Source organism: Suricata suricatta, chromosome 1 (genome assembly GCF_006229205.1).
Source record: "Suricata suricatta isolate VVHF042 chromosome 1, meerkat_22Aug2017_6uvM2_HiC, whole genome shotgun sequence".
NCBI lineage: Eukaryota > Metazoa > Chordata > Mammalia > Carnivora > Herpestidae > Suricata > Suricata suricatta.
The window spans coordinates 47,843,019-47,862,991 of record NC_043700.1 but is presented as its reverse complement, the minus strand read 5'-3'; the positions used below and the strand labels follow the sequence as shown (position 1 = coordinate 47,862,991).

Here is a 19,973-nt window from a genome sequence, read left to right as displayed (position 1 = left end):
TTGAAGATTATAGCAACTAATTAAGACATGAAAATCAGTTAACTGGCATAATATCAGAATGAAAGAGAAAATATCTTTTTGCTAATGACTAATAGAATACCTAAAAATTCAAGCAATTATAGTAAAAGAAAACTGAAATAAAAATAAACTATCAATAAAAGGTTTGGTACAATACAGTTAAAGTTTTTTTTTTAATCCTCTAGTTTAGAAACGAACACATATAAAAATAATGGGAAAATACTTCATTCACAGTACTTTATCCCAATATTTATAAATGACTATCCAGGAATAATATAAAAAATTTGTGGTTTTTTTTTTAAAATAGGAACTTAAAGTTATAAAGCACAAAGTCCAAGAATCACTAAGAAACCTGAGCAAAGGAGAAAACTAAAAATGGACTTCACTGACCATATATCAGAATACATTCAAAAGACAATAACTAAACCAATATGGCACTGGCTTAAGAATAAACACACAGATGAGTGGAACAGAATAAGAAAACTTAAATATAGATTCCAGCACATATGAAAAAATGAATAAATCAGAAGTTAAATTCTACTTCCACAGGAAAGGATAAATTATTTTTTCAAATGATCATCATAAAACTGGTTATCAAGCAAAAAAAAAACAACAATCTTTATCTTACATTATTTATTAAGAAAATAAGCTCCAGGTGGGATAAAAAAAAGAACAAATGAAAAAAATAAATCACAGCAACACATTTTACAACTAAATTGATAAGATGACATATCTTCTAAAGAATCTTAAGAGCAGAAACTTGAAGAGACAGACATAGAAGTTCAAAATTTCCTAGACGTAAAAAGTGAAAAAAAGCATCAACAAACTAAGCAATTAAACTGGAAAAAAAATATTTGGCGTGTAGAGAGAGAGCAGATTCAAATTATTAAGTTTATTTTAAAAAACTTCCTAAAAGTGAAATAATTATGTGGTTCTAAGGAGATAGCAGTTTTAATGAAAATTTAGAAGACTGGTAATATTTCATCAAAAAAAGTATTGTATTTCATCATCTAAATGAATTCTGACATTCTTTTGTGTTATTTTTAAGTTTATTTATTTATTTAAGAGAGAGTGAGAGCATGCAGATGAACGGCAAAGAGACAGGGAGAGAGAAACCTAAGCAGACTTCACGGTTCAGCGCAAGGCCTAATGTAGGGCTCAATCCCACAACAGTGAGATCATGACCTGAGCTGAAATCAAGAGTTGGACGTTTAACTGACTGAGCCACCCAGGTTGCCCCATTTTTGGAAAGAAATCTAGTGCCAGTAATAAAGTTTTCTACCATTAACCTACCAGTCCAATTCCTGGGAATCTGTCAAACAGAAATAAAAGTAATCATATGTAATATATACGAAGATGTTTACTGTCACTTATTTTCCAATTTCCTGTCTCTATAAAGAGTTCCTCCCTCCCTTCTTTCCTTCCTTTATTTAAGTAGGCTCTATACCCAATGTGGGGCTCAAACTCACAATCCTGAGATGAAGAGTCACATTCTCTACTGACTGAGCCAGTCAGGCACCCCTAAGCAGAGTTGTTTCAATCAATACAGGAATAGCTGAATAAACTACAATATACTCTGATCAATCAACACAATGCAATCATTAAAAAGAATAAATCAGTTTACTAAGTGACTTGGTGGGGATTTGCACAATGCAGTTGTTGAGTGAAAAAAAGCAAAATGCTATCAAATGAGAATATGATCAGGTTTAAAGAAAATGAAACTACAACCAAAAAAATCCCTTTGTGTGTGTATGTCTTACGTCAGTGTATATACATACATACACACATACCTAAGTACACAAACATAGAGAGAAAAACAGGTAGTCAACAGGTAATGGAGTTGGAGTTAAGGATGAGTGTGTGTATTTGGAATATGATCAGGAAGGATAAATGCATCTATGCAATAGATACACATATGCCCACATTTATGCAATAAAATTATAAAAATTCCTACTATCAGAAATGGACTCAATTATCAGATGATTAATTTAGGGCTGCCAAAATTCTACACAAAGTCAGTGAAGAAGCCTATCCTCAGCACTGTTGACCCCTGAAGAAAAATATAATCCAGAAAATCCATTAGGAATAAGAACTTGTAGATGCTGTGTAATCCACAGGTGGTAAAGGGGCTTTTTTTAACCCTACTTTTTTAAAAAGTAGTAACTGTAGAAGGTAAAGGAAAAGGTGAATATCAAAAGACCTACACTAAAAGGTAAGTCTGCTTCTCACCCCAAACCCCTTTTTCTCTTCCACTTAGACACCATTCAGTTTCTTCACATATCTCAGTGCAAGAGTATAACTTTATGATAATTCCCCAGCAGAAAAACTGTTATAACAAAGAATATATACATTTTAAGTTATGCTAGGTTTTATCAAATTGCCTCCCTAAGAGGCAACAATTTATACTCCCACCTTCAGGTAATAGTTGTGAGCCCAGTACATCAGTGGCAATTTACAAATGAATTTATACGTTGCGGTTAGCATGTATCTGTTTCATTCAATAGTAAATACAGAAAGGACAGAATATTTAAATCAACGAAGAAAAAAAGAAACAAGGAGTGTAAGGCTTTAGGAAGAAAACAAATCATAAGAAAGAGTGAAGAGTCAGCTTAGCCGTACCACAGGCAGTAAGCAAGCCATCAAAAGGAGAGACGACAGGGAACATTGCAAACATCAATTAGTGACCCCTTATGCCCAGATTTGGATACCAAAAAAGAATTCTCAGAAGTTTAAAACTGACATTACAGAGCTCCTTCTACGGCTCTTTCAGCATCTTTAAATGCTACCACTTAAACTATCTATTTAAAGCAAGAAATATGTTAAAATACAGAGGTACACAAGTCTCATGTTCCTGCAAGTCAGATGCTATTAGTATTTTCAATCTACAGTTTGTGAGTTCACAGAATTTACAGAAGTAAACTTACTTCTTGACTAGATATACATTAATGGGGCGCCTGGGTGGCTCAGTCAGTTAAGCGTCCAACTTCAGCTCAGGTCATGATTTCACGGTTCGTGGGTTCAAGCCCTGCATTGGGCTCTGTGCTGACAGCTAGCTCAGAGCCTGGAGCCTGTCTTCAGATCCTGTGACTCCTTCTCTCTCTGACCCTCCCCTGCTCACGCTGTCTCTCTCTCCCTCTCTCAAAAATAAATAAAAACGTTAAAAAGAATTTAAAACATACACACACTACACAAAGCTAAAAAAGGTCTTAAACTCTACTAAAGTGAACATCCCTTTCCCTTAGCTCTCAGTCCTTCTGTCCAAAGATAAATACTGTTAGGTTTCCTGTGAATCCTTAAAAAGATAAAAATTAAGAAATAAATATACATAGACTTGCATACACCTACCATATAATTCCTTTTCTTAATGGTGGTTTTAAGGAACTTTTATTAGGACAATTTGCAAATATGTACAAGGGAAGTTAGAACACAGTAATAAATGTTCAGTGCCCATCACCCAGCTTGAATAATTAAGAAGGGAGGGGAGTTAATTATTTCAAGCGAACTCTAGACATCTTAATCATTTTAACATGCAATTCTTAGCAAGCCTCAATATCTGGTTTCCAAATCCGAAGCAGATTAAGACACAGAAAATTAGAAAGTGGTTGGAGTGTATAAAAAGGCTTTACCGTAAGAAAAATGATAGCTGCCCGAGAAGAACAAAATAAAATAAATGAAAACAACTATTTAATTATAGATAAACAGAACACTAACTCATCAAAAAGTTACAGTCACATTTAGGGTCTTTGTTTTAAAAAGGCAGGAAAGTATGTGATACACTTGTTTTTAAAAGTTGAAACAGTTAAAAGTTTACATTTTAGGAAGTTAATCAGAAGGTGTTTCACTTATGCTAAAGGAAAGCGTTTCATTTATGCTAGATAAATGAGGATTTACTACATTTAGCTATGATTTGAAAGGCAACAAGCAGAGTTCTGCAGTGATGAATGCTTGGTGACTTGAAAACAGAACCACAGATACTGCGAATTAACTCATCTAGATTAGAATATTAATCTCTCCAGGTGGTTTAAAACTGTAAATAACCACCACTACCACTACTTAATGTTTACTTCCCTGGGCCAAATAGTCATTGGTTAAGTATTTTACAAATACAAACTCATTTAATCTCACAATCCCCTGAGGTAGGAAATTAAAACAAGACACTACTTGCCCAACGTCAATCAGCTAATGGACTTCCCTTTTCTTATTAGAACTGTACTGTAAGTACTTATGTTGGACTTCATCTTTCTACAAATGTATATTTAGGGATACCATTTTTTATCGTTTTTCTGGGGGCATGTTTCATTGTGATAGGTACCATGCAACAACTTGAAAAAGAGACACACCGCTTTAAAAAATCTAGTATTTACATCGAGTTTTACTCATTATGATTCAGGATTAAACGATATTGCATACCATGGAGATTTTTATTCCAAAAGAATCATTACATATACTACTTGTCAAATTTTTAAAGACCTATAAATACTCATGTGGCTTTTCTTACATTTCCAGTGACAGACAAGTTTAATGGAGAGTTTTGCTGATAAAGACCTTCTTTTTAGAAAATTCCAAACTGTTTCTTATAACTTCAATCCACTCATCTGGGTGAATCAATACAGACTAAATTTCTTTTCTCTCCCACAAGGCAGCCCTTTAAATTATCTGCAGAATCTTGCAAAGAGTCTCCATGCTAAGTATTCTCAGTCCTGATTCCAGTTTGACTTGGTTTCCTCATGTGTCATTATCCTGTCTTCTCTTAAAAAGTGGCTCCCCAAATCAGAGCAGGATACAGGTTTTCCCATCCTAGACCTAAAATACTATTTTCCCCATTACTCAATCAATTTTGTGTGCATTAAATTTGCAGAAAATAGTTTTTGCACATTCATTCATGAAGCAGTGATTAAATATCTATGATGTTAACGGAATCAGGTTTCTTTTTATGCCAGACTTCCCTTCCCTAAACTCAGCTTTAAAAAAAAAAAAGTTTTACTTTGCTTTTTCTTCTAAGTAAATATTAATCTTCAGCATGTTATATAATTATTTTATTTGTCTATTATCTGTGTCACTATTGCCTATTATCTGTACCTGCTCCTAAAGCAGTATCTGGAACATAACAGGCACTACAGTTATTTGTTGAACTAATTCATGAATAGACAGAAGAGGGTAGAACACTCATATTTTTTATGGCTTCTGGGAAGACTGTCTAGGCTACTATACTTCACTGTTAGATGATCTTGAAGCTTTGTCAATAAACACAATTAATCAGAAGAGCCACATGACTGCCACATGCCCGCTAGAATTTACTATGGTGGTCTAATACAGGCATTACAGGTTTTGATTACTTTAAGATACATGGTGGTTTTTGATGTTATCTTCAAAATATTACCTACATTTCTTAGTTCTAAAATAAATTATGTAACCTGAAAATAAAAATATATATTATTAATAGAAGGTCACTAGTAAACTCTTTTTAACTATGCTGTGAAATGTTAAGGAACGCTTAAGTCAGAGGCTGAGCCAACTCTCTCTGCCTTTATATATGACCTCAAATATATATTTGGACTCCAACCTTGAGCACCTTTATACTGCAGTTGATTTAGATAATACTTTCTTGTGGCTTTTAGATCTGAAAGAGTTGTAGCTCCAGATTTTTTATTTATTTAAGTTCAAAACACATGAAGCTGTTTACATTTATTATTATACTGTTTATATTATACTATTTTGCACTCCCTACCATGGAAGTGTGTTTTATTCTCATGGGGTTGTTACTCTTAAGGTACACATGACCCTACTTCATTATTACTGAATTGCAGTACAAATATATTATTTGTATGACATCAGTTTAGGACAGTTGTTTCCAAGCTGTGCCATACATCAGAATTAAAAGCACAGAACCCCTAACCAAGTCTGGATCTACTGATTGCAAATAATTGGAATAGAGGTCCAAAAATACTGTTAAACAGATCCCAGAGGTAACGCTACTTAGAAATTATTGGTTTAGAGAACAAGCAAGAACTCTAATACTACAATGCAAGAAAGAATTCTAATATGGCAATGCCATACCTGTGTATAAAATATAATGTCTAGGTATAAAGACAATTTTGAGAATAATGCCATTCAAAATATTTCCTATTATTCCCCATATCAATCAATACCCTAAGCTGAGTACTTAAAATAAACTTAGTCATAATTGAAGGTAAACTTGGTAGAATTCTACTACAACAGTGTGTATATACACGCACACACACACACACACACACACATTCCACATGCAGCATGAAGCCCAACACAGGGCTTGAATTCATGACCCCGAGACCAAGACCTGAGCTGAGATCAAGGATCGGAGGCCACCCAGGTGCCCTCATTATAAATAAACTTTAAAGTTTGTGTTACTATCATTAAAAAATGGGACTACCCCTTGGACCAAAACAAATACATAAAAATTCCTTATTGACACACATCCAGAGTACTTAGATGTTAAAATATGATTTATTCACAGAACCAATTCACATGCCTTGATCTATGGCTCAAACATTCACATGGCTTTGAACCCTCTATTTCCTTTTGCAGGCAGAGGATAGAACATGTTAATAAACAACTTCCAGAGCAAAACCTGTGGTTCCGTATTTCTGAAAGATTCAATATTTTCTTTCTGTTTTCTGTATTTCCCCTATCCCAGCAGTTTCCAAATGTTTAATAAATGAAATATTATAGGATTGGAGTAAGGGATTTCATTAAGGTATACTAAGGTAAATCATAAAATCTTAGATTAAGCTAGAATAGATGTTAACAGTGTTTTCTAATCACCTTTATTTACAGATGGAAAAAAATCAGATAATAGGAGTAAGAAACCCTGACTCCCAAGTTAGTGCTCATACTAGTTTACCAATAAATAAAAGCAAAAAATACAAGGTGGTCCTCTAGAAACTTAGGGTCTGTATAAATGCACATCATTTGAAGATTTTGTTGAGTTCAGAATTATTACATATATGCTAACAGAAGTTGCCCATAGTTGGTCCTGGGCAAGTATTTCTTGGAAAGGGATTACTAAAATTCAACATATTTGGGGAAATAACATAAGAAAAACTACACAATGAGGTAACTGTTTGGTGTCCACTTTCCCTAAAGGCATTTCTTTTTATGCCTCAATCCTGTAGTACCTTGTATTCATTTATGCTTTCAACAAATATTTACTAAGCATCTACTACATGTAAGAAATTACACTGGGAAATACAGCAATGAACAAAACAAAATCTCTGTTCATATAAGCTTATATTCTTGTAGTAAAAGGCAGGCAAATTAAAAAAAAAAAAAGACGGGGCGCCTGGGTGGCTCAGTTGGTTAAGCGTCTGGCTTCAGCTCAGGTCATGATCTCACGATTGTGGGTTCGAGCCCTGCATCGGGCTCTGTGCTGACAGCTAGCTCAGAGCCTGAAGCCTGCTTCAGATTCTGTATCTCCCTCTCTCTCTGACCCTCCCCTGCTCACGCGGTCTCTCTCTGTCTCTCAAAAAAAAAACAAAAACAAAAACATTAAAAAAAAAACATTAAAAAAAAGTCAAACATACAGTATTTATATCATGGCAAGTACAACAGAGAAAAATAAAGCTGGGAAAGCATTTAGGGATTGTGGGTGGTAGGGTTACAATTTTAAATAGGGTGCTCAGAGAAAGCCTCAGCAAGAATGTTAAATCAGAGTAAAGACCTGAATGAAGTTGGAAGCATGTAGATAAAGGGGACAAAGCATTCAAGATCAAGACCTTGAAGCAGAAAATATCTATCATGTTCAAAGAAGAGCACGGAGGACAGCGTGGCTAGAGTTGCATGAACAATATAACATGAAATCAGACAAGTGGGAGCTACCAAGAAGCCCAAATCAAAGAGGAACCTACAGTTGAAATTTTCTATTAAGAATACTAAATATTATTTTGGCTAGATAGAAATTAAATCAGTAGCTTCACTAGGGATGACTCAATAGGAAACTTAGCATGAATCAGTAATGGTAGAAATTTCTGATAATATCAACAACAGGTTAATAAAAATGTTATTTTTGGGCATTCCCAGCATCCATTAAATTGACTTCAGAGAGCACCATCAACTACTCTTATGACTAGCTTTGAAGCAGCCTCTTGTCAATTTATTAGGAGGTGAGTGCTAAAAGGAGGATACAAAGGCAGAGGATGAGGGAATTCATATGCTCTCCATTGCAAGAGAAGCAGAGAAGTGTTTTTACCTTCCACATCTCAGGAGGATATGCTAATATATAATTCAAAATAAGGAGGTAGCCTATCAGATAATGTTTAACAACTGAACATGAAGTCAAATTCCAGGGAGCCAACTTATGTTTTATCCCAATACTGACAACACTAAAGGACAGCTGCAGTTTCTTTTATTTCCTGCATTCCCCACAGTCTACTATAGTTATTTCAGAACATCGCATTTTGCGTTGCTGGACTGAACAGGTCTGAAAAGCATCTCAAGTCATGAGAAAAGGCTCTCCACCTGAGTTAGGGAGCATAGAGCTTTCTTGTGCTCATCTTTAAAACCCTGGGGTGGGTGGGGCAGATACCATCACATTTTCTCTATTTCTTTTGTTTCTTTATGTTCCCCACGACCTGGCCATTCTCAGCAAGATCATGTACTCCACTCCAAAATCATAATGGATTACCTAAATTTTATTTGCTGTAATATTATCTCTTTATATTTCAGATCCATTATTCTGAATTATTTTCCTCAGGTATCTACTGACAAACTCATGAGTTCTCAAACCTCATTAACAAAGTATAATGCACCATACATGTATGCAGTTATTAATATTTTAAATAATTTATTATATACTACTAATTATAACTAGCTCTCAAAAAGCACTCTCTGTACAATGGATTCATATCTAATTATAAGTGGCAAGACTTGTTCAATCTTTGGGATAACTTCCAGATTCAAATGAGTTTTACATTCTTTTATATTATGTCTAGCCACCATTAAGAAAATGTGCTAAATCCCATCCTCTTTACTACTTCTTTTTTATATGCAGTAATATACAAATAAAATATTTTGAAATACCTATCAAGTACACTCATATTAAAGAAAATCTCTACAAAGGACAGAGAATGACTCAGTCTTAAGATTCTATTTATACTTTATGCCCTATCCCCAAATGCTAAGTGTTAGTAGCTTCAACATACAATTGATAGGTTGTCATTTTAAACTGGAATTTATAGCTTGAAAAATCCACTCTATGTAGTAAATTAAAAGAAAACACAAGTATATGCTAAACCAATGTTTTAATCACTCTCTTACCAAGTTGTTTTATCTGTAACCTTCTCTCCTGTACTTGAAACCTTTTCTCTGCTATATTAATACCATGGTTTCCAACTGTCCTGCTTATCTCCATTCTTATTCTTGTGACACATAGTAACAAAATAGTCTTTCTAAAATTTAAAACTGGGAGTAAAATGGAGTAATACAAAGAAGAAGAGACTTGGAGCAAGATGGGTTACGTGTTTGAAAGCTTAGGTTCTACCACATGTTAACAGTTTGATCTTGTACAAATGTCTTAATCTTGCTAACTCTCGGTTTCCTCCTCTGCAAATTGTAAACAATGATATCCACCTGAAGGGGTAACTATGAGGACTAAAATAAAATACAGTAAAAAAAAAAAAAACCTCCTAAAGTAGGCACTTAGAAAGGTTAGCTCCCTTGCCCCTTTGTCAGTGAACTATCAATCTTTCAAAAAGGTTATTGTAACCAAAAGGATACTAATTTAAGGAGATTATCATAAAGACAATGTAATGGCTGGTAGTGAGAATACTTGCTTTCCAGTAGGAGACTTTATTTGCAAAACTAAACCATGAGAAAGTCGTTTCTTGAGTATGCAGAAACAGAGAGCTAGACAGACAGCTCTCAGATAAGAACTGCTTGGACAACACTTGCTTCTTCCCAGTAACTGTAAGGACTTATTGTCCCAAGGTTTTCAACCCAAATCTAGTTTGGTTTTTTTTTTAAGTGCCTCTAAATAACCTTTTACCTACTCTAATTGTGAATAAGTGACTTCAACTATTTGAGAAAAAGCATCAAGGGCAGTAGTTTCACCATCTGACTGGGATGGGGACAATGGATGTCTCTGATGAGAGGGAGAGAAGAGGTAATACTGACAATTGTATAACCCTCTCTAGTAGGAAATTCTGAAATATGGAATACAAAAATATGAACTAGGTAGGTAACAGTTTTTGATCCAATGCAAATCATCAGTGTCTGGGGACTTTGGCTCAAGGTATTAATTCCTCTTCCAATACTTAATTGAACAAAACACATTCAAAGGTTGCCATGAATGATTATGGCATTGCTAAGTTTTATTTTAAGAAAAATATAGAAAGAGTTCTGGTAGAGATCATGATCATGGAGAGAACACTGAGTATCAGTGTCTTCTGATCCTGCCTGCTGAAGTTCTGACAGTCTACACCTCTAAAATAGAAAATGCTTGCTGGAGCCATAGGATATGGCAACTCAATGAATAGAAACGAGATATTAAATCTCATGATTCTGTATGTTGTCATCAAGGGTGAAGGAAATTTCAAATAAAGAGTTAAGACAGAAAATACTGATATCCAAAACTGAATATTTAAGAATCAAGAGAACATCCAGAGGCAGTATTTAGATGATAGCAGACGATGAAGAACCAGAAAATGTGGGAGTTAGAGATGTAGAAACAGACCAAAAAACTACCTTTGTATGTACAACAGTAGAGGGCATAAACTGAAGGCTTAGCAAGTTGGATCGGTCCCATGGATTTTGTTTGGTCTACCCGGAATTTTGAAGTTAGGAGCCTGAATATAAATATGAAGGCTTCTGTTTTTAAAGAAAAAAATTGCAGCATCTGTCACCACTGAGTCACCACTAAGTTTGTAATACCTAGTGTGCCAACAATTGGCTTGAGTTGAATTGCACTGCCCCCCTTATATAAGGCATGCACCCTCCAGTTCAGCACAGTCCCTCCTATTTCTAGACACTAAGTATCAGCTTCCATTTATCACCAAATTTACACTGAGGTTTGTTCCAAGATGGAGAAATAATTCTTTATACTTTTATCTCTATGAAAAGTATAAAAACAAGAAATCTATTTTTTCTCCTTACGCCGGGTCCACTTCTTTATGATTCTTGGGTACTACCTGAGAAATCAACAAATAAAATGAGGTGGTGATACAGCTCATTATTAAAAGGAGGAGTCTAGAATATAAACTAAAAATCAAAAACAAACTCCTAAGAATTTAGTAAATGAAAATGAGGCAGGTTCCAAATTACATAATCTTTAACCTAGCAATTCCAGTTCTGGGGATTAACCCCACAGATATACATAGGTAAAATAAGTTACGTTAAATGTTATTCTCTGCAGCATGACTTGTAACAGGGAAAGATTAGAAGCAACCTAAATATCCACCCTTAGGGGACAAGATAAATAAGTTATGATATAACCATGCAACGCAGCCATTTAAAACTAAGCAAATTCCTGGCTGCTAATGCAAAACAGTCTTCAAGTGAAAAGAACAAGGACAAGCAGAGTAAACACATCATTTGTGAAGAGGAAGGGGAAGAGTGGAGAAGAATATATACATTAACTATATAGATTTATTTATACACACATAAAGCATTTCTAGAAAGAAACAGAAGAAACTGGTAATACTGATTCCCTGAGGGTGAGGAACTTGATACCTGTGGAATGGAGGTGCTAGGAGACTTTTCACTGGACATATTTTTGTATCTTTTGAATTTTGTAGCAAGTGAAATCAGTTTTTAAAGTAATAACAGGTTGACTGGGCTGATTCCAAGTATGATTAAGAATTCTGCAACTATCATGGATGATGCAAATTTCAGCAGGAACTGAGGAGGTTGAGAGGGTGAGCAAAGGAGAGTGAGATGAAATAAAGGCAATGGAAGAAATGGCATGGTATCTTTTTCCGTCTGATTCTCTGAACTGGTTCTGAGCCCAGAAATAAAAGTATAGATGGAAAAGATAAGAAATCTTTTCAAGAGACACTGAAACTGTGAGCACAAACTCTGCTGCTTTGGGATTTGGGGACAAAGTGTACAGAGACGGGAAGTAGGGGGAACTCTCTAATTCACCCATGCATCTCCTGGGTACTCTGAAGACTGGCAGCTCTGAAAGCACTAAAGACAGGATTCCTAGCTACTATCCCTCAAGGACGACCCAGCAGCAGTAGCAGTAAAAAAGGTACCACACTGGGGTGACCTGAGGGGGATGGACTTTCCAAGTAGGCTGTAAGAAAAGAATATTCACTTCATGTGCCTGAATACATGTTACGTTCCACTCAGAGACTCCCCAAAATACCTAAAGGAACTCTGAAAAGGGCTGGGGGGCTTGTGTGCAGGGAACAGTTATATTCCATGTCTATATAGGTGATGAAGCCTAGAAACAACTATGCTACAAAAATATACAAGTATTATGCAGAAGAGTAAAAGAACAGAAAACAATACCCTGGCATGAGAGCCAAAAGGGAAGTCTTCTGGCTTTTTTTTTTTTTTTTTTTTTTTTTTTTTACCTAGGCTATTGCTCACTGAACAGGAAGTAGAAGAGAAAAAAACATGAGGATGGCTGGAAAGAGGTTACTCAAGGCTCTGCTGGGAACCAACACACTTAGTTATGCAGTACCTACTTTCCAAAGTGAAATCTTTCAACTGCTTTAAAATGTTTCTTTTCTAAGCCATTGAAAGCAATGAGATCATGTTCTTGATTAAGTGCCAGGTTTTGTTTTTCCCCTGCAACCCAAATTGTTGAAGTTAAAAAGAGGAAAAATTAGAGGAATGAAAAAGGATGATGGTAGAAAAAACTGGGAACAAAACAGAGAGGGGGGTAACATAAACATATTTTAATAGGCTAGTGGAAGAAAATTTTGGAATGACCAAATATAGAGAGTTTGTTTTAAAAGTGGAGGGTATTTTGCCCTGTTCCAAAAATATAACAAAGTACCCATTCAATTTGTTTAACTAATGTTTTCCTATTCTATTTTATCCAGTTAAAAGAACATATACAATCCCTTTATGCCTAACAGCAGGTAGTATTAAGTATTACAAAGATAAGCCATTGTGAAAAATAAGGTCTATATTAATACCATAGGGCTTGCTGAAGCATAAATAGGAATCTGAAGGCTAATCTTGGGGCAATTCTGGTTCATATGTTTTTTCCCAAATGGAAATAAATGATATTCACTACCCTAAACAATGGACAGTGAGAGCTATAATTTCTGAAATAAGCAAGAAGTCAAACATACAAGAAGTAGAGATTAAATTCCATCTTGAAATGCACCTATGGCTTAAACAATAAATAACAATAAGATGGCCCGTGTATTACACTCTATATCCATGAACGTCTTCCACTCATATCACTATTTTATGCAATTTTATATTTGAATAGCACTTTAGACTTTTCAAAGTATCTGCACATTTCTCACTTAATGTCCTCAATACCCTGTGAACATCTGCCTTGTAGGTAGGACAGGTTTGATTCAGCTTTAGATCCCAAAACAGAAAGGTTAAGAGAGAACTTCCAAGTCAATTGTAAGCCAGGGACAGAATGTTAAGGGTCCAGAACTTCTGGCCCAATATTTGTCCAGTGATGTCTGTGGACTATTACTCATCTATGTGCACTATTACTAAGCTAAGACTGTGTTCCAGGAACTATAAGCATATATGTAGGCAATAGCAATATAATAGGAGACAAAAACATATATAATTTCTACCCTCAGGAGCTTCTAGTTTAGCAAAAGTCATTATTCAAATAATTTTACAAATAAATGGCAAAGCCTCACTTGTGATGGAATACTCAGTACTCTGAGCATATATAAGGTGAGGAAGTTGACCTAGGAAAGGCTTCACTAGGAATCAGTTAGTAGGCTAGGAAAGGATTCTCTTAGGAATTAATGATAAAGCTCAGATCTGATGGATAGGCACCAAACAGACAGAGAAAGGAAACACTGATTCTAGACTAAGGCAACATCATGTGCAAAAGACCTGTTGGAGAAGGTGACCATGTAAAACACAAGCACAGTTGTGTCTGAAGCAGGCGGCTTGACCCCCAACTTCCAAGGGGGAAAGATCAAGATTCCCCATCTGATCTTAGACACACATAAGGTTTGAGTAACTACTGCCACTGCCCTACCCCAACTTATTTTATAATATGTAGATGTTTCACTCAAGAGTAACTGGTGGAGTGAAAAGACTGAAAATAAAAAGCAACTGCTATGCCCATTAAAAGGTTGCCAAATTATCTGAATTCTAAGCGTGATATCACTTTTTAATTCAGGGTATAAAGAGATAATTTATGAAGGTGGTGACATTTGCCCTAGGCTTTTAGAGATAGACTGAATTTCCATCAAGGATTGAGAGGCTACTACAGATAAAGAAATGAAAAGACTGAAAAAATACCCCTTGCTGCTTCAGAGTGTGATATAGCCTTTTCCAGTGGTACTTTAGAAATATCATCCCTATAATATCTTAAAGTTGCAGAGGTTTTGTGCAGCTTACAAAGATTTTAATTTTATACCCACATCAGATTCTATTAGGTTCAAGAACAAATATTAATTCTCAAATTTGAAAGATAAAGAAAGCCAGCTAAACGAGGTTGACTTGTCCGAGGTCACATTTCAACATTGCTCTTTCCTTTTAACATTATAGATTCTTGATCATCAGGATGTGGAACAGATATCAAAGTCTGTTATCTGAAATATGGAGAACTAATCAAGCCTGGGATACTAAGATACCAAAGAACTCTACTATGATAATTTAAGACAAAAGCCAGTTATTTGTTTTTTATTAAGTCTAAGTAATAATAGGCATGTGGTCTTAAATAGTGAGAAAGAGGAAATAACAGAGAGAGAGAGAGCCAAATGAGGCACCCCTTAAAAGCGCTAATAACTGAGGTATTAAAAAAAAAAGCAACTGTGGGTACAGGCTAAGGGGGTCAGGCAAAACAAAGTAGTATAGTATACTGAGGAAAAAGTGAACAGATAGGGGGAAACACAAACAGCACTTTCTAATGTTTTATTTTTCAGTTTTCTCCCAGAAGTTGCCTGCAATAACTTGATGATGATACTTTGAATCCAGTGCTATTCATAGCCATCAAACATACTTATTGCTCTTTACCTTTTCTAACACATGAGGATTCTACATGATGCAAATTAACAATCTTACTTTTATTAATAAATGTTATATCTCTACTTTGTATAAATTATCAAAGATACAAAAACAAAGTCTCCAGTCTCAAAGGTTTATTTATTTTGGCAACATCATTAGGTCCAATCACTAGACTGTATTCAACAAAATCTGTTGGACTTTATTCCCATAAACAGAAAGGACATGTTTTTCTCTATAGAAAAACAAAATTTAGGGGCGCCTGGGTGGCTCAGTTGGTTAAGCGTCCAGCTTTGGCTCAGGTCATGATCTCACAGTTCATGGGTTTGAGCCCTGCATCGGGCTCTGTGCTGACAGCTATCTCAGAGCCTGCAGCCTGCTTCAGATTCTGTGTCTCCCTCTGTCTCTGACCCTCCCCTGCTCATGCTGTCTCTCTCTGTCTCTCAAAAATAAATAAAACAACATTAAAAATTTTTAAAGAAAAAAAGAAAAACAAAATTTAAATGCCATGAATAAGAAGATCCATATCACATAGAGACTGATCCAAGGAACTGGGTGCCTCTGGCTTATGAATCTATCTGGCCTATAGCAAGTACTCCATAAAGTGATTGTTGTACATGTAAGAATAATTTTCCTTAGTCAAAAGGTAGCATAAAGTTGGAAAGAATAGAGGTAGAATAAAAGTTAACTGCTAATAAGAAAAAGAGAACTTCAATGAGTATGAATAACAAACAGTAATAACTTACTACCACAATCCAAAGAACTTAGGATCTTTGTATAGAAATACTGATACCCACTTTAAATCCTCCAGAACCAACTTATAAATCTCTTAGCTATACCAACCTCACTACTAACCTTACATCATTGTTCATTTTTCACACCCTGTCCCAGTGAACTGGATGACTGAAAAGGTAGTGAATCAACAACTGAAAAAAGGAAGATTTTTTTCCATTTCTACTGTCTCATATCCTATCTACCTTAATATAAAATGAAGAACAATACTGTACTTTACAAGTACAATGACAATTATGTTTTCTAATTTTCTTGCTCCCCAAACCCTTAATTTGGTTTTCTTGAAAGCGACCTCAGTCACTGTACTTTTTCATTCAGTGGTCCTTGATAAACAAAAGGTTCTTAACCTTTGTAATATAGAAAGTTTAAATTTATAATGGATGAGTCACGGGTGAGTCTCTATAATCTAACTTTTGGATATTAAAAAACTCATTTTCGGGCAGAAAACATAAACAGACACTTCTCCAATGAGGACATCCACATGGCCAACAGACACATGAAATGGTGCTCAGCATCACTCATCATCAGGGAAACAGAAATCAAAACCACACTGAAATACCACCTCATGCCAGTCAGAGTGGCCAAAATGAACAAATCAAGAGATTACAGATGTTGGCGAGGATGTGGAGAAATGGGTACCTTCCTACAATGTTGGTGGGAATGTAAACTGGTACAGCCACTCTGGAAAACAGTGTGGAGGTTCCCCAAAAAATTAACAATAGAACTCTCCTATGACCCAGCAATAGCACTGCTAGGTATTTACCCAAGGGATACAGGAATGCTGATGCATAGGGGCACATGTACTCCAATGTTCATAGCAGCATTGTCAACAATTAGTCAAATCACGGAAAGAGCCTCAATGTCCATCAACTGATGAATGGATCAAGAAGATGTGGTTTATCTATACAATGGAGTACTACATGGCAATGAGAAAGAATGAAATCTGGCCATTGGTAGCAACATGGATGGACTTCATGGGTGTCATGCTAAGTGAAATAAATCAGGCAGACAAGGACAGATACCATATGTTTTCACTCATAAGTGTAACAGGAGAAACTTAGCAGAGGACCATAGAGGAGGAGAAGGGGGAAAAATAGTTGGGGAGAGGGAGAGAGGTAAACCATGAGAGACTCTTGAATACTGAGAACAAAGGGAGGGCTGATGAGGGAGCAGGAGTGGGGAAGGAGGGTGATGGGCATGGAGAAGGGCACTTGTCGGGATGAGCACTTGGTGTTACATGGAAACCAACTTGACAATAAAATAAAAAAAATTTAAAACACAAAGTTCTGAGACTTAAAAAAAACAACAACTCATTTTTCTCTGTTCTGAAGACAAGCAGATTTGTGAAGCAAGAGTTTATCTCATTTGACATAAAATCATTCTCTTTTTAGCTCAAAGTACCTAATATGTTCTTTGTAACCACTTAACTATCTTTCATTTCTTACAGTGGTTAATTACATGTTTTAGAGTACAGCTAAATCTCACTACACTAAAAAAATAAATAATAACCAATTACTCCTATAATTATAGTTTATATAACACATAGTATACATTTATTTTATTCATATAAAAATAAATGACATGATTATTACTTATTATCTCTACCTCTCTAGAGAATGTTTCTTCAATTGCTCATAAAAGTAATGCTGGAAAAAGGACTGGCTTGTATAGGGCATACTGGTAAAAAAAAAAAAAAAAAAAAAAAAAGGACTGGCTTATACAGGACCTACACAAAAGTAGTACAAGCATATTGTCCCTTAAGAGAAATGAGGGGCGCCTGGGTGGCTCAGTCGGTTAAGCGTCCAGCTTCCAGCTTCGGCTCAGGTCATGATCTCACGGTTTGTGGGTTCGAGCCCTGCTTCGGGTTCTGTGCTGAGAGCTAGCTCAGAGCCTGAAGCCTGCTTCGGATTCTGTGTCTCCCTCTGTCTCTGACCCCTCCCCCTGCTCATGCTGTCTCCCTCTGTCTCTCAAAAATAAATTTAAAAAAAAATTAAAAAAAAAAAAACCGAAAAAAAAAAAAAGGCTACATCCACTTTTGATTTCCACTGGCAACAAGGATCAGAAGGATAAACTGGAGTTTATGGATATTCATACAGCCAGTAAAATATTTAAGTTTTATCAGGGCTGCTGGCTGGCTCAGTCAGTGGAACATGCGGTTGTGGGTTCAAGCCCCACTTTGGGCAAAGAGATTAAAAATTTTTTAACCTTAAAAAAAATTTAAAAACCTTACACTCTCCTTAAGATATAATTATAGTTAGGGGCACCTGGGTGGCTCAGTACGTTGAGCATCAGACTTTGGCTCAAGCCATGATCTCACGGTCCATGAGTTCAAGGCCTGTGTCAGGCTCTGTGCTGACAACTCAAAGCCTGGAATCTGCTTCATATTCTTTGTCTCCCTCTCTCTCTGCCCTCTCCTACTTATACTCTGTCTTTCTTTCTCAAAAATTAACATTAAAAAATTTTTTTTGAAATACATAATTATAGTTGGTTATGTGAAGAGGAGAGTAATTAAGGTCCAATTATGTATGATAACAATAACAATGATAATGATACATTAAGAACAGCATAGCATTCTATGAGGCATCTGGGTGGCTCAGTTGGTTAAGCATCTAACTTGGATTCTGGTCACGATCTCACAGTTTGTGAGTTCAAGCCCCACGTCAAGTTCTGTGCTGAAGGCTAAGAGCCTAGAGCCTGCTTTGGATTCTGTCTCCCTTTCTCTCTGCCCCTCCCCCACTCTATCTCTAAGAATAAACATTAAAAAACGTTTCAAATAAAATATAGCAATAGTATTCTAATATTTTTATACCTATTTTATTTGACTATCAATATAATCCTATAAGGTAGGTATGAACATGACAATTTCACAAAAAAGAAAGAATAAACCAAGGCTCAGAGAATGTGAAAAAACTAAATTTCATAAACTGTATCTCTGACAAGTACTAAAGTTAGGATTATGCTTGAGAAGTTCCTGAGTCTAACTAAACCCCATCACTCTTTCTACTACACTATATTGGAGTAATGGATTGTATAATAAGGCTACAAATTAGACCCATCTCAGGATACATGGGTTTTTTTTGTAATGTGACCTTGTTGCTTGCTCTTTAATCATGTCTTTCAAAGAAAGTCTTTAATTTTCAAGAAGTGAAATTTATCAATATTCATTCTCTTATCATTCATGCTTTTTGAGTCTTCTGTAAGAAACACTGCCTTAGCAAAGTCACATTCTCTTCTATAAATATTATAGTAAGTTTCAGCTCTTAAGTTTACAACTATAATTCATTCAAATTAATTTCTGGATACAGTATGACATAAGAGTCAAGGCACATACTCCTAAACTTGAAGGATCTACCATTCCTCCAGCACTATTACATTCAATTGCCTTGGCACTTTTGCCAGAAATCAATTGACCATAAATGTGTACATCTTCTAGACTCTGCTTTGTTCAACTGATCTGTCCTTATGCTAACATCACACTGTCCTAAATACTACAATTTTATCATGGCAAATCTTAAATCAAATAGTGTTAATTCCTTCCTCAGTTTTGTTCTTTTTTAAAAAAATATGGGGTATTATAGATCTTCTGAATTTCTATATAAATTACAGATTCAGCTTATCAAGTTCTATCAAAAGGCCTCCTAGGGTTTTGACTGAGATTGTGTTGAATCTATAGATCAATTTTGGGATAAGTGAAATTTTAAACTTATTTAGTCTTCTGATCCATGAACATAGCATACATCTCCATTTAACTATGTCTTCTTTAATTTATATCAGCAGTATTATGTGGCTTTCATCATCAGGTCTAATATACATTTATTATTTATTATTAAGTATTTCATTTTTGATGTTATAAAATGGCACTGTTACTGAACTTCCATACTTTCCAATTGTTCACTGTTATTATGAGATAAGTGTATGCAAAACTAAACATAATTTCTGTATATTGATTATATATACTGTGATTTCACTAGGCTGATTTAATAGTTTTAAGGGATTTTTTTAAAAACCCTTATGATTTTCTAGAAACA

The 19,973-nt window shown here is 35.3% G+C and overlaps 1 protein-coding gene and 1 long non-coding RNA gene across 8 annotated transcripts in view; one reads left to right on the top strand and one right to left on the bottom strand.

The window, feature by feature from the left end:
• LOC115290626 overlaps positions 1-15,226 on the top strand; it is a 36,206-nt gene extending 20,980 nt beyond the window's left edge. For both annotated transcript variants that reach the window (XR_003908180.1, XR_003908179.1), the window contains one exon: positions 15,075-15,226. This is a non-coding gene — a long non-coding RNA (uncharacterized LOC115290626). The remainder of the gene's footprint in view (positions 1-15,074) is intronic.
• HMBOX1 (homeobox containing 1) overlaps positions 1-19,973 on the bottom strand; it is a 176,798-nt gene that overhangs the window by 110,284 nt on the left and 46,541 nt on the right. The window lies entirely within an intron of this gene.